This window comes from Nipponia nippon, unplaced genomic scaffold (assembly GCF_047370975.1).
Source record: "Nipponia nippon isolate SJK-2023a ecotype South Korea unplaced genomic scaffold, ASM4737097v1 scaffold_26, whole genome shotgun sequence".
NCBI classification, from domain to species: domain Eukaryota; kingdom Metazoa; phylum Chordata; class Aves; order Pelecaniformes; family Threskiornithidae; genus Nipponia; species Nipponia nippon.
The window spans coordinates 5,684,968-5,698,646 of NW_028262343.1; the positions used below are offsets into that span (position 1 = coordinate 5,684,968).

Below are 13,679 nucleotides of genomic sequence, written 5' to 3' on the forward strand. Positions count from 1 at the left end.
TGTTTATGGGTAAGAATCAGGGGGAAGGCCAACAAGGCAGATATCATGGTGGGAGTCTGTTACAGACCACTCGGCCAGGATGAAGAGGCAGATGAAATATTCTATAAGCAGCTGGGAGAAGTCTCATGCTCGCTAGCCCTTGTTCTCATGGGGGACCTCAACTTACCAGATGTCTGCTGAAAATACAGTACAGCGGAGAGGAAACAGTCTAGGTGGTTCTTGGAGTGTGTGGAAGATAACTTCCTGACACAGCTGGTGAGCGAGCCAACTAGGGAAGGGGCCCTGCTGGACCTCTTGTTTGTGAACAGAGAAGAACTTGTGGGTGATGTGATGGTTGGAGGCCGTCTCGGGCATAGAATCATAGAATCATTAAGGTTGGAAAAGACCCTTAAGATCATCGAGTCCAACCGTTAACCTAACACTGCCAAGTCCACCACTAAACCATGTCCTCGAGCACCACGTCTACCTTTCTTTTAAATACCTCCAGGGATGGGGACTCAACCACTTCCCTGGGCAGCCTGTTCCAGTACCTGACCACCCTTTCGGTGAAGAAGTTTTTCCTAATATCCAACCTAAACTTCCCCTGGCGCAGCTTGAGGCCGTTTCCTCTCGTCCTATCGCTTGTTACTAGGGAGAAGAGACCGACCCACACCTCGCTACAACCTCCTTTCAGGTAGTTGTAGAGAGCAATAAGGTCTCCCCTCAGCCTCCTCTTCTCCAGGCTAAACAACCCCAGCTCCCTCAGCCGCTCCTCATAAAACTTGTGCTCTAGACCCTTCACCAACTTCGTTGCCCTTCTCTGGACACGCTCCAGCACCTCGATGTCCTTCTTGTAGTGAGGGGCCCAAAACTGAACACAGTACTCGAGGTGCGGCCTCACCAGTGCCGAGTACAGGGGCACTATCTCCTCCCTGGTCCTGCTGGCCACACTATTCCTGATACAAGCCAGGATGCCATTGGCCTTCTTGGCCACCTGAGCACACTGCTGGCTCATGTTCAGGCGGCTGTCAACCAACACCCCCAGGTCCTTTTCCGCCAGGCAGCTCTCCAGCCACTCCTCCCCCAGCCTGTAGCGTTGCATGGGGTTGTTGTGACCCAAGTGCAGGACCCGGCGCTTTTAGCCTTGTTGAATCTCATGCAGTTGGCCCCGGCCCAACGATCCAGCCTGTCCAGGTCCCTCTGTAGGGCCTTCCTACCCTCCAGCAGATCAACACTTCCACCCAACTTGGTGTCATCTGCAAACTTACTGAGGGTGCACTCGATCCCCTCATCCAGATCATCAATGAAGATGTTGAACAGGACCGGCCCCAGTACTGAGCCCTGGGGAACACCACTCCTGACCGGCCGCCAGCTGGATTTGACTCCATTCACCACCACTCTCTGGGCTCGGCCGTCCAGCCAGTTTTTAACCCAGCACAGAGTGCACTTATCCAAGCCGTGAGCAGCCAGCTTCTCCAGGAGAATGCTGTGGGAGACAGTGTCAAAGGCCATACTAAAGTCCTGGTAGACAACATCCACAGCCTTTCCCCTCATCCACTAAGCGGGTCACCTTGTCATAGAAGGAGACCAGGTTAGTGAAACAGGATCTCCCTTTCATAAACCCATGCTGGCTGAGCATGATCCCCCGGTTGTCCCACACATGCCGCATAATGGCTCTCAGGATGATTTGTTCCATGACCTTCCCTGGCACCGAGGTCAGGCTGACAGGCCTGTAGTTCCCCGGATCCTCCTTCCGACCCTTCTTGTAGAGGGGCGTCACATTTGCTAGCTTCCAGTCTTCTGGAAGACTAAGGCAAAGAAGGCATTAAGTACCTCAGCCTTCTCCTCATCTTTCGTGGCAAAGTTTCCTTCTGCATCCAAAAAAGGAGGGAGATTCTCCCTGGCCCTCCTTTTGTCACTGACAAATTTATAAAAACTTTTTTTGTTGTCTTTAATGGCGGTGGCCAGTTTAAGTTCCAGCTGGGCCTTCGCCTTTCTGATCTTCTCCCTACATACCCTCACAACATCCTTGCAGTCCTCCTGAGTCACCTGCCCCTTCTTCCAAAGGCAGTAAGCTCTCCTTTTTTTCTTGAGTTCTAGCCAAAGCTCTCTGTTCAGCCAGGCCGGTCTTCTCCCCCTCCTGCTCGACTTATGGCACATGGGGACGGCCTGCTCCTGTGCCTTTGAGACTTCCTCCTTGAATAACATCCAGCCTTCCTGGACTCCTTTGCCCTTCAGGACTGCCTCCCAAGGGACTCTGTTAACCAGACTCCTAAACAATCCAAAGTCTGCCCTTCTGAAGTTCAGGGTAGCGGTTTTGCTGACCCCCTTTCTTACTTCTCCAAGAATCGAAAACTCTATCATGTCGTGGGCGCTGAGCCCAAGACAGCCTCCGACCACCACATCGCCCACCAGGGCTTCTCTGTTCGTAAACAGCAGGTTCAGCGGGGCACCTCCTCTGGTTGGCTCGCTTACTAGCTGCATCAGGAAGTTATCTCCCACACACTCCAGGAACCTCCGAGACTGCTTCCTCTCTGCTGTGTTGTATTTCCAGCAGATATCTGGTCAGTTGAAGTCTCCCACGAGAACAAGGGCTAGAGATCGTGAGACTTCAGCCAACCGCTTGTAGAATGCTTCATCTGTTTCCTCATCCTGGTTGGGTGGTCTATAACAGACTTAATTCATTGCAACAAAAGTGAGATAATTTGTAAGAAAACTTCATAGTATTTAAATGAGTTAAACTCAGGTCTCAGTGGGGATGGTGGGTACCCCTCTTGAGAGTTTGTCCTCAAAATTGTCAAACAGTAGATTTTGCTTCCTGGCAGGTAGAGGGCTCGAGGTCTTGCAGGTCCTGATAAATATATTTAATGGTGTTGATTGGGGTCATCTGCTAAAGCATTAAGGGATTTGCCAAGAACTGTGGTACTCTGGGAATTATACACATTTCTTCATCTATGCATGATTTCTTCACTTGGTATGAAGAAGTTTCTGAAGTCACTCAAGTGCTCTCAGGACTAATTATTTTTTTCCACTACTGCCTTCTACTTAAAATGCACTGAGGAGAAAAAGCACTAAAAGGATTTGCTTGATGATGATAGAATCATCTCTAATTTCTTCTTCTTTACAAGGACTGCCTAAGTATTTAGACTTATGTTTTGATGTTACTGTACCCTTCACTCATTCTTTGATACAACACATCTGAAATTCATCCTTGGCAAATTTCCCAATTTCCTGCTGGAAACCTGGCCTTGAAGGCAGCTCTCATACCACAGGCTGAAGAGTGGGATGAAAGCTAGACAAAGTGTATGATATTTTACCAGTGGGTGAGGAGCTAATGCTATAAGATAGAAAATGAAATAAATGCATTCTGTGGTGAGGTCAGTTCCTTAAAATGAAGAACAGCCTTTTTGTGATGGCTATGTGCTAGGCAGTGTTTGGAAACCCTGTATTGCAGGGATAAATAGTAATTGACAGTGAAATTTATTAATAATGCATCTTCAAGTGTGTCTGGCTTAGCTAGCATTGCTCACTGACTTTTTAGTATAACAGACATGAATAAGAACAGTTCAAGCAAACTTAGCAATCTGCAGAGAAAATCTGAAAAATATTAATTTACTTTCATGTGATATCCTTCGTGTTCATTAGCCATATATTAAAATGGAGTGCAAATATCAATAACAAAATAATTTCTAACATGTGGCTGGCAAAATTACACTTACTCTTATGCCTTGCCTCACAGTAACTTAAAATTGCTATTTTTCAGGGAAAACGCTCAGGCTGTTTATAACCAAGTATGACCAATCTGACAAATTGTATCTTCCAACCAACAAAGCATAATTGTCTATTGTCAGTAGAAAATTAAGAAGAAAACCACTACTGTGAGGAAAAATAACATGAAAAATTTTTAATTAAAGAAAGAAAAATGAAATCTTTCTGAATGGACGAGATCTGTATTTGTGATATAATCAACAGAAATAAGACTGTTCACTTATAAGGTTTGTTTCATTTAAGATTGCCTTGTGACTTGCAAGCAACTAATCTTCTTAAGTGTCCTGTCCATATAGGTATTATATTAGCCCTAAGTTAACAAGCCAACTTGAGGTACATCATGGTTAAATTATTTGCCTGAGTTAACAAAATAACTCTGAAGAGGAGTAATCACTGACTGTATATTCTAGGCTTCTTGAGGTTGTCTAGCAAAACAGTATTTGAACCCCTTTGTATCTTTGTATTGGCATCTGATTGCCAGTACTTGGGAAAATAAGCAAGCACACCCATACGGCATTAGAGTTCAGACTGGTTTCTCTGCCTTCCTCCACACCAAGAGTGCAGGTCTTCCCTTTGCTCCCAGATATATTTGGGCATGCAACTGGTAGTGCAGCCAAAAGGTTCCCTTCTGCTCTAGAGGAGACGTATGGTAATGTGACAGCACCCAAAGGTTAAGGTGAAGTAAAGGAGATTGGTTATATTGAAATACAGTGGTAAAGAGATAAATCTGTGATACAAACTTGATACTCATAGGAACACAACAGTTTTAAATTATAAAGAAATAAGATCAAATGCAATCTTCTGGTGCAACACAGAAATGTAGAAAAGTAGAAATCTGCATTTCTAATCTTAGATACTAGCAAGTTTTTGCTCTCATGTCGTCATTGTGTCAGTAGTGCCCTTTATTTGCTGTAAAATGGGTCAGGAAAAGATTTCAGATGCTTTGTCAGTCTGATGTTATAAATATGTTTATTTACTTGTACTACCTCCCCTAAGACTAGTTTTGAGCCTTATGACTTAAAATACATCATGGTTAGGGATTTTGTACTTTTCTGTCTGGAAAGTCCAGTGCAGACTGTACATGGCATTTGCAGGCATCTGATAAGAGTCAAGGGAGATGCAGGATAGAAGACTGCTTTATTTAGAAGCTGTACATAAAAGGAAATGCCCTAAGAAAGTTGCTTAGTTGGAATAAGATTTGTAAAGGGAAATATGTTAGCTCATTTTAAAAAAGTACAAACCCTGACAATATACATGTGCACACACAGACATAGAAGCAACAGTTTTAATTATGATCTCTCACATTGTCCATTTAAGAACTTGTATAAACCCATTTTTTGCTTTAAACAGCATCTTTTCAAAAGCTAATATTTAGTAGTCACATTTACAAATATAATTGTGAACCCCTTTGATATCAATATAACCCCATCCAATGTTGGTGGGTAAAAATAGGTTTCTATTTTAATTTGAACTGATTTATGTGACATGACATGGCCCATGTATATGTGTGGGAATGCAATAATGAAAGTTCCTGCTTCAATGTGGTCGTGGTTTTGGGGGGTTTCTGGCTTTCAAGTCCCATATTCTCTCGGTCTGGAATGGCTGTGGTGCAGAGTCCTGCCAGTGGAAGCTGCAGGCACCAAATTTGGCTTTACAAAGGGGCTGAAGAAAAGGCTGCTGTCCTTCTCAATGCAGAATTGCAGTTTGGTTTTGTTAAAGTTGGTTTCCGAGGCTGTTGTTCCACTGTGGTAAAACAGTCCCTGGGTAAATTTTGACTGGGTCTGTATTGTTTGACCCCTCTGCATGAGCTGATTAGTTCTTGCCCTGTTAGGCAGAGTTCAGGCAGAATTGCAGCCCCTTTCTCAGAACATTATTATCAATCTCTCTGGAAGGTTATGAGATTCATGAAGATGGTCACGATGTTCTTCCATCCACCTCCACAGCATCTACAGGGTAGTAAGGAGCTGCGAAGTCTGACAAATGTTATAAATACATATCTTAAAGCAAAGCAGCTGTTCAGCTCCCTCCTCCCCCCTCACTGTGCAGCTCTGGGAGTGCAGCATTCCTATTGCTATATTACCACACTTCAGTTTTCAATATCGTCCTGACCTGCAGTCCTGTCTTCTAAGGGTTGTTCTGGGGAAAAGCATCAGCTGACGCCCTACTTCAGAACAGGCAAGAAGGGCAGTTGCCTCCCTTTTGCATGATGAGAGCAGGCATGTGATGGATGTGGAAAGCAAGCTATAGTTCTCCAAAGTGTAATCATGCCGTTAATGTATTCCAGGCCAGCAGGAGACAAGCTGTCACAGATGAGTGGTTAGGTTGCTTAAAGAATTACGGTCAAAGATATTTGCAAAAAGTGATTTTTTTTTTTAATAGAAATTTATAAAAGTGTGATTTAACAAAGTTAAATGGCAATGTTCACTCTATTACTTATTAAATGGATGCAATAGATATAAAGGAGAAAAAAAATCGAGGTAGAAGCAAATTAGAATGATTTATACAGAGACTGAAAATACAAGGGGGTAAAGGAGACCCTCCTGTTGAGTCATGAGGTTCAGAATGGACCCCTTTGCTTTCTAAACTCCTTCTCAGAGAGGAGCCTAGGTGTGGCTGGATGCAGACTTTGCCTTAGACTTTATCAATGGTTTATGTCTAAGGATTATATGTCTAGTAGCAGTTTAAGGTTTATTCACAGTTAAAGAGAGAATCACAGGAATTTAGCAACAATTAATCATTGGTTAATTTAGTATTTACAAAGTGATTAAATGGGATTTACTACATTATTTGAATCGACACACACACACAATATACATATAAAGGTACCTGTTAAAAATTCCCCTCGAGCTAAGTGAAATTCTCAACAGGCGAAGATCAAGCCTTAAGGAGTGAGGGGGGGGCCCCAGAGTTCAGCCCAGGTCCTGTTGCTAGGTCTCTGAACTCTGAAAACTTAAGAGTTCGCAAACTCTGAGAAGCATCCCGCTCAGAGGGAGATACTGGGCGCAGCCTGCTGCGGTCCAGGAGAGCTCAAAGGGTCTCACTTGGTACCGCTGTTTATAGGGTTGCAAGATGATTGACTTCAGACATCAGTAAATTTCCATCCTGTTATCACAATCCGGGTTGGTAATTGCTGGAATTCTCAAAAATTCCAGCAGTGCTGGTACGATCCTTCCACACCGATCCACCCAAGTTGCGATCTACAATGATATGTTCCAAGGCTGTCAAGAGATGACTGATTATTCCAGGTGCTGTCAAGGCACTCTCGTTCCCCACCTTGGCCAGGCAACTGGAGTTCCTGGTATGGTCAGTGCCGCTCCCCACCTTAGCCATGCAAGAGTTCCTGGTACGGTCAAGGGATGCTTAACCGCCAGACTCATTGCACAAAGGCCAAGTCTTGACTGGAATTACTGAGATCGTAAAGCGGTCCGCGGGGGGGGGGGGGGGGAAATGCACCACCACACAAGCTGACCCTACTTCCGTGGCTGCTGTCACTGCCACAATTTCGGGTTTTTCAATAATGGGATGGCCTACATGGCACCAGGCCTGCTAGTGTCAGATGGGATTCAGCTTTCTCAAAGGGGGAAGAGGGTCTTTGCTCACGAGCTAGTGGGGCTTATTGACAGAGCTTTAAACTAGACTTGAAGGGGGAGGGGGATAATATCAGGCCTGCCTGTGACAAGCTGTGAGATGACACACCAAGGTTAGAGGGACAGGGTGCTGGCAAGGGCCCTCAGCCTGTTGCTCTGCGACGTGCTGGGTACACTGGAGCACACTTGAAGTCTTATGGAGATGAGCCAGGGGCTCCTGAGGTAATAGGAGCCAACAGGGAAAGACGGGTGAAATGCCTCAAAGGAATTAAGGTGTGTTCCTCTAAGAAGGTGACACGGCCGACAGCCCAGCTGAAGTGCCTCTACACCAATGCATGCAGCATGGGCAACAAACAGGAGGAGCTGGAAGCCGCCATGCTGCTAGAAAGCTATGACCTAGTTGCCATTACTGAAACTTGGTGGGACGAATCCCATGACTGGAGTTCAGCTATCGATGGCTACAGGCTGTTCAGAAGGGACAGGCGAGGAAGGAGGGGTGGAGGGGTTGCCCTCTACATCAAGAAATGGATAGAATGTGAAGAACTGTCTGTAGCGTTCGTTACATATCAAGGCTATACCGACGGATCTCCAGCCGACCCGGGCTGGGGAAGGAACAGTCAGCACACGCAGTGTGGGTGTTCAACTCCCCCGTTTATTGCGCAGTAATTTACCTTTATACTCCCAACAGTAGGCGTGTCATGTTATAAGGGGCGGGGACAAAGGAGGGTCGACCTTTCACTCTTTCCGTACAGCGCGTGATCTTCCGGTCGCCAGCCCTTATCTTACTACATTTCCCCCTCCCTTAGCTTCAGTAGCTCTGTATCTCACTGGGGAAGCTGCGCGTAAAATAATCGATATATGGTGAGACTTCTTAATATACAACTCCTAAACTACCTAATTAAGCGTAATAGACAGGATAATAGCATAGCAAGGATAAGAACAAATAACAAGATTATGAGACCAGTTATCTATGTGGCAGCAACTGTCCCCCTTATCGCTAATGAAGTAGGGGGGTGAACAATCGACAGGTAGAGGCTTGTCCAATAGCCGGCATATACAGACACGCATCCGTTACGTTCATGAACCTTGCCCAATCCAGCCAGCAGTTCGTCGCGGCTCCCTCATTGCTCCCCCACATCATCAGGATGCATAGGGAAATGGTAACCTGTCAAGACAAGACTCAATAAATTGGTTAATGTTTATACGGTCGAATATTTCGACTGGGTACCCATTCTAGCGTCCCTTTCTCGGTTTGCACACACGCATACCCACGTCCCAGACAACGGAGGGAATAAGGGCCCCTCCATTCACGGGTTTGCAGGTCCCGTACTTGAACCAAAGGGTAAGGCCCTTCGTTCTCATCGAGCCGGAAATGTGCCTGGGTTGCTGTCTGGGTTTTATAGGTGTTCCCTCGAATGGTATGATTTAAGGTAATTAGTGCCGTCGTCAACAGACGCTGTGCCCAAAATAAGGGAGGGTCAAGGGGAGGGGGAACCCCTGTTTCTGGGCCTATATTCTCCCCCTCCCTTAGTCGGTCGAGTAGCCCTTTTAATGTGCGATGCGCGCGTTCTACAATGCTTTGGCCCGTACTGTTGTAGGGAATACCATGACTCAACTGAATATCCCAGCGTGCGCAGAAGTCCTTTGTCTTCTTGCTAACATATGCCGTTCCATTATCTGTTTTAATTTTTTGTGGGATGCCAAGTTGCGCCATACAGTCCTGCCAATGTAAAATAACTGCGAGAGCATTTTGTTTAGCATGCATAGTGGCTAAAATAACTCCACTGCAGGTATCAACTGTAACATGCAGATACTTACGTGGATTAAAGGGTTCATAAATCGTAACATCAGACTGCCATATTTGGTTGGGCTGCAACCCTCGAGGGTTTACCCCTGCTTCCCAGAGGGGACCTCTGGAACAAACAGGACAAGCAGCAATCACAGAGCGAGCATCTTGCAACGTAATGCCAGCGAGCTTAGCTAGACTGCGAGCTCCACAGTGGAGCAGATTATGCAAGCGGAAAGCTCGCCTTAGGTTAGAAGTTTCTTCAAGCGCCAGTACGCTCTTTGCTAAGGTGTCCGCTATTTCATTCCCGGCAGAAAGAAAACTTGGTATGGAACTATGACTATTAACATGAATAGGACAGACAGGGGCGGTTCTCATTTGCAGTGCGGTGAGCAACATTCCGGCAATCTCCGACGTTGCCCCAAGTGCCCATCGGCATTTCTTTAGTAACTTATATACATAGCAAGAGTCTGTGATTAGATCTAAGGCCTCTTCGGGCCATTGAGTGAGAGCCATCCATACCGCTTTGGCCTCAAGATATTGCACGGATTGCCCTTGATCTTGATAACTAATGTGGGTCCACTGACCATCCTCCTGCCATGTAACGACAGCTTTCCCAGTAATCGAGGACGCGTCGGTAAAAACCGTGCGGCCTCCGGTGGGTTGTTCAACTATGGCACTAGCTGGCAAAAGATGGAGTACCTGGATTATCTCCCCACAGGGGTGTGGTCTTAGACCTTCAATACGACCCGTAAATTCAGCTATCGCCGCTTGCAGAAACCCAACTTGCGGAAGTACCGACTCCCACTGTGCCAAAGAACAGGGCAATGCGATAACCTCCGGGTCTTTTCCTGTTAAGTGTTGAGTTTGCCTCCGACAGCAGAGAATAAGCTGGGATAATAAAGTTGGCCAAGAAATTAAAGCTGTCTTCGGTTTGCCTTGATATAACCAAGCAAAAGGCCAGCCTTTTTCACCACTATTTTGAATTAGTAAACCATGGCCAGCGGTGTCGGTCATGTAAATCAGGGCAGCGACCGGTTGTTCAGGTGTAAATCGCGCGAGACCCCAATGCTGGGCTCGCTCCATAATTGTCCTAAGAATCTCCTGATGGTTTTTTGAAAGAGTTCTTGGAGCTAGGGGGGAATCTCCTCCTTTCAGGAGTTGATATAAGGTACTCATTTCTGCCTCAGATATTGGAATAAAGTTTCTAAGCCATAATAGTTGTCCAATTAACTTTTGCGCCTCATGGAGTGTTGTCACTGTAGTCCGAATTTCAAATGATTGTGCTGTCACGCTTCGTGGCCTCAGTTGAGTACCTAAATACTTTACTGCACGTCCTACCTGCGTTTTCCGAGGCTCAATGTGTAACCCATGTCGCTCCAAACTGATTATCAGCTGCACGCGCGCCTTTTCCAGTAACTCCTCTTGGTTGGACGCCAATAACACGTCATCCATGTAATGGAAAATGATGACCGTAGGGAAATTCTTTCGGATAGGGCGTATTGCAGCAGCTACAGCAATTTGACACAAGACTGGTGAGTTTTTCATGCCCTGGGGTAACACCTTCCATTGATATCTGGCACACGGGTGTTGATTGTTAGGCTCAGGAACAGTAAAAGCAAAGCGTACTCTATCTTCTTTATGCAAGGGAACACTAAAAAAGCAATCTCTAATATCCATAATCACTATTTGATAGTCAGGTGGAACCATGGCCGGAGAGGGGAGGCCCGCTTGTAGCGGGCCCATGTCTTGTATACATGCATTAACTGCGCGTAGATCATGTAGCAGTCGCCACGCTCCCGATTTTTTCTTTATCACAAAAATGGGGGTGTTCCAGGGACTTGTAGAGGGTTCGATGTGTCCTGCGTCAAGTTCTCGTTGTACCAATTGTCGAACAGCCGCCCCCTTTTCCTCTGTTAATGGCCACTGCTCTACCCACACTGGCTTATCTGTCAACCAGGTGAGTTTTAATGGGCGGACACAGGCAGTGGCTATTATGATAAATTTGTACGCAGCACTATATTCATCTTCTGCAAGCAACATCGTCCCAAGATGACAATGGGTAACTCCGCAATGGCGGGGTTACACCATGCTACCCTAGCTTGTCCGGATTCCGGATCCTTCAACATAATTTGCATTGGGCTTCTGCTTTGATGCGAGGTCTGCATGCCTCCCACGCCTTGCAGCGAACCTCTCGGTTCGAGTGGCCAATCATCTGGCCATAGATGTGATGGGATTACTGTAACGTCCGCCCCTGTATCCAAAAGGGCTCTTAATACAAGGCATGGTGGTCCCCCCAACTCTGGGAGCCATGGGGTAACTACAATATCTACTTCTGGTCGTGTGGTCATGTTTAGGGTGAGTGCCACATATGGCGAGGCTCTATTCCCAGCGTCCTGTATTGCGTGCTCCCATCTCCCCAAGGCAGCTGAGTTGGAAACTGCGTTATTGGAACCGCAGGCGACTGTGCTGGTCCCGGGGAAGGAAAGACTCCCTGCACCACATATTGCGCCGCTGTCGTCGGGCCTGTTGAGCTGATCACTGGGGCAGGTGGGGATGGCACGGCCCCCTGTCATCCCCTTTTCTCGTTTCCCCAGTCCGGTCTCCATTGCTGACTCCCCACTTTGCACTGTCGAGCTCTGTGGCCTAGTCGCCCGCAGCGCCAGCATCGTAGGTCTCTCTCTCCTTCCCCTGTTCCAGGGGTGTTTGTTTTTGAAGGGCATTGTCGCGCCATGTGTCCTTGCCCCCCACACTTATGGCACGTAAGTCGTGCATCTCGACAGGCCGCATGGACCGCAGCCACTACCGGTTGCATACTTTGCATCTGTTCCTGTTCCAGCACGTAACGAATCATCTGTGAAAGCGTGGTCCCTATGGGTAACTGTCTTAGCAACACTGCGGTTTGTGGGTTTGCTTGCGTACGTGCACAGTCAAGCAATATCGCCTCCTTAGCTTGCTCAGGAAGTCGAGCAACCTGGAGCGCTGCTTGCAGCCAGTCTAAAAACTTTGTGAAGGGCTCACTTAACGATTGCCGTATTTGGACCCATGGAGGCTCCCTTTTATCAAGAGCTGCGACGATGCGTATCACTTCTTGGGCAGCATTCGAAGATGCAGCAAAATCGCGCCCCCGCATTCGGTGAGCCTGTGCCTGAGGAGTTGCGAACTGCCCCTCTCCCATCAGCTGCTCTAAAGTCACTCCTGCCATGGGATGGTTGGCCTGTTGCGCCTCGATAACAACTTGGGTGCACCGATTCCTCCATTCCTCCCTAAACAATACCATCATCGAGGGGGTCAATACGGCCCGCATCAACTGAATAATATCAAAAGGTGCAAGCGGCGTTGCAAAAACACAGTCTAGTAGGACTTGGGTCTCTGGGGAGTTTAATCCATGACTTTTCACCGTTGTGGCCAATTCTTTCACCAACTTCGTATCTAACGGTTGCCACTCATATCCCCCGCCTGCGGCTGCTCGGATAGGAAATGTTTGAATCGGAGGGGCCTGGAATCGTACTCCTTCCAAGACACAATTTTTTGCAATCATCCGCCAATCCGTCCCGTTTGCTTTCTCTTTCGGCATTCCCCCTGGCATAAGACTTTCCGCATTTGCCACCACCCCTCTCAATCGGCTGATCAATGTCTCGAGTTCCCTTGAAACCTCATTAGTCTGGAGTCCCATTCCCTTTTTTAAAGATTCGCCCCTCTTTGGTAATGGTCTTGGAAGTGGGGGCAGATGAGCAACAGTTGAGGATTCCTCGTTGCCCCTTTCGTCCTCACTGCTATCAGAGCTCATGGGATAATCGTGTACAGGCTCCCTCCACTGTGAGGGAATACCAGTTTGCTTTCCCACTGCCCAAGGGGTAGGGGGTCCCTCTGGTGGCTCAGGTATCACTGGCAGTGCCGGGGGAGCCCTACCACCCCCCTTAGATGTCGTCAGCCGTGACGCCGGTTCTCCTTGTTCCTCAGATTTTTTCTTGCGCTCTGCTCTCTGTGTATCCAGCACCTGTCGATCACTGGGATGCAACGGGGCGTCCTCAGAAGGTGATAGTGCCTTGCCCTCCTTTTCTCCTTCCTGCCATCTTCCTTCACGTAATTCACGATACCGCTGGGATCCCACATCGGCCCCCGGGACCCAGTCCAGCAACCTATCAGTCAGCTCCCTTTCCACACATTGTTGCAACTCGCCCCAGGGGTACTGAGGAAGTGGCGGATCCGCCGGTGCAGGGGGCGCCGAAGGTTCCGTGGGCGGCCGCCCTAAACTCCCCACTCGTAACGGGAACACCTTTCCCGACTCCTTTGTTCCCGCTGCGCCATAGCCTCCTTGCGCCTCCCCTTCCTTCGTTGGCTCAGCCCCCAGTAACGACAGTTCCGTCTGTGTCCCACAGGCCACTCCTTCCCAGCCAGCCTGTGTCCCCTCCGAAACTAAACCCGTTGACTTTTCGTTCCCAGGAGATTCATGCCCCATCAGCGCGCTACGTGCGGCAAGCCAGCACCGCTTTGCTGCAAACCCCTTCTTAAGCACCCTTTCTACTGTTCCCCAGGCGCGAAGCCAGTCACTGGCT

The 13,679-nt window shown here is 47.7% G+C and overlaps 1 long non-coding RNA gene across 1 annotated transcript; it reads right to left on the reverse strand.

The window, feature by feature from the left end:
* Positions 1 to 8,036: 8,036 nt before the first annotated feature.
* Positions 8,037 to 9,251, reverse strand: LOC148055198 (uncharacterized). The gene is made up of 3 exons (XR_015705843.1): positions 9,153 to 9,251; positions 8,951 to 9,071; positions 8,037 to 8,499 (listed from the first exon to the last, which is right to left on the reverse strand). It is a non-coding gene; the product is annotated as an uncharacterized LOC148055198 (long non-coding RNA).
* Between the last annotated feature and the right edge of the window lie 4,428 nt (positions 9,252 to 13,679).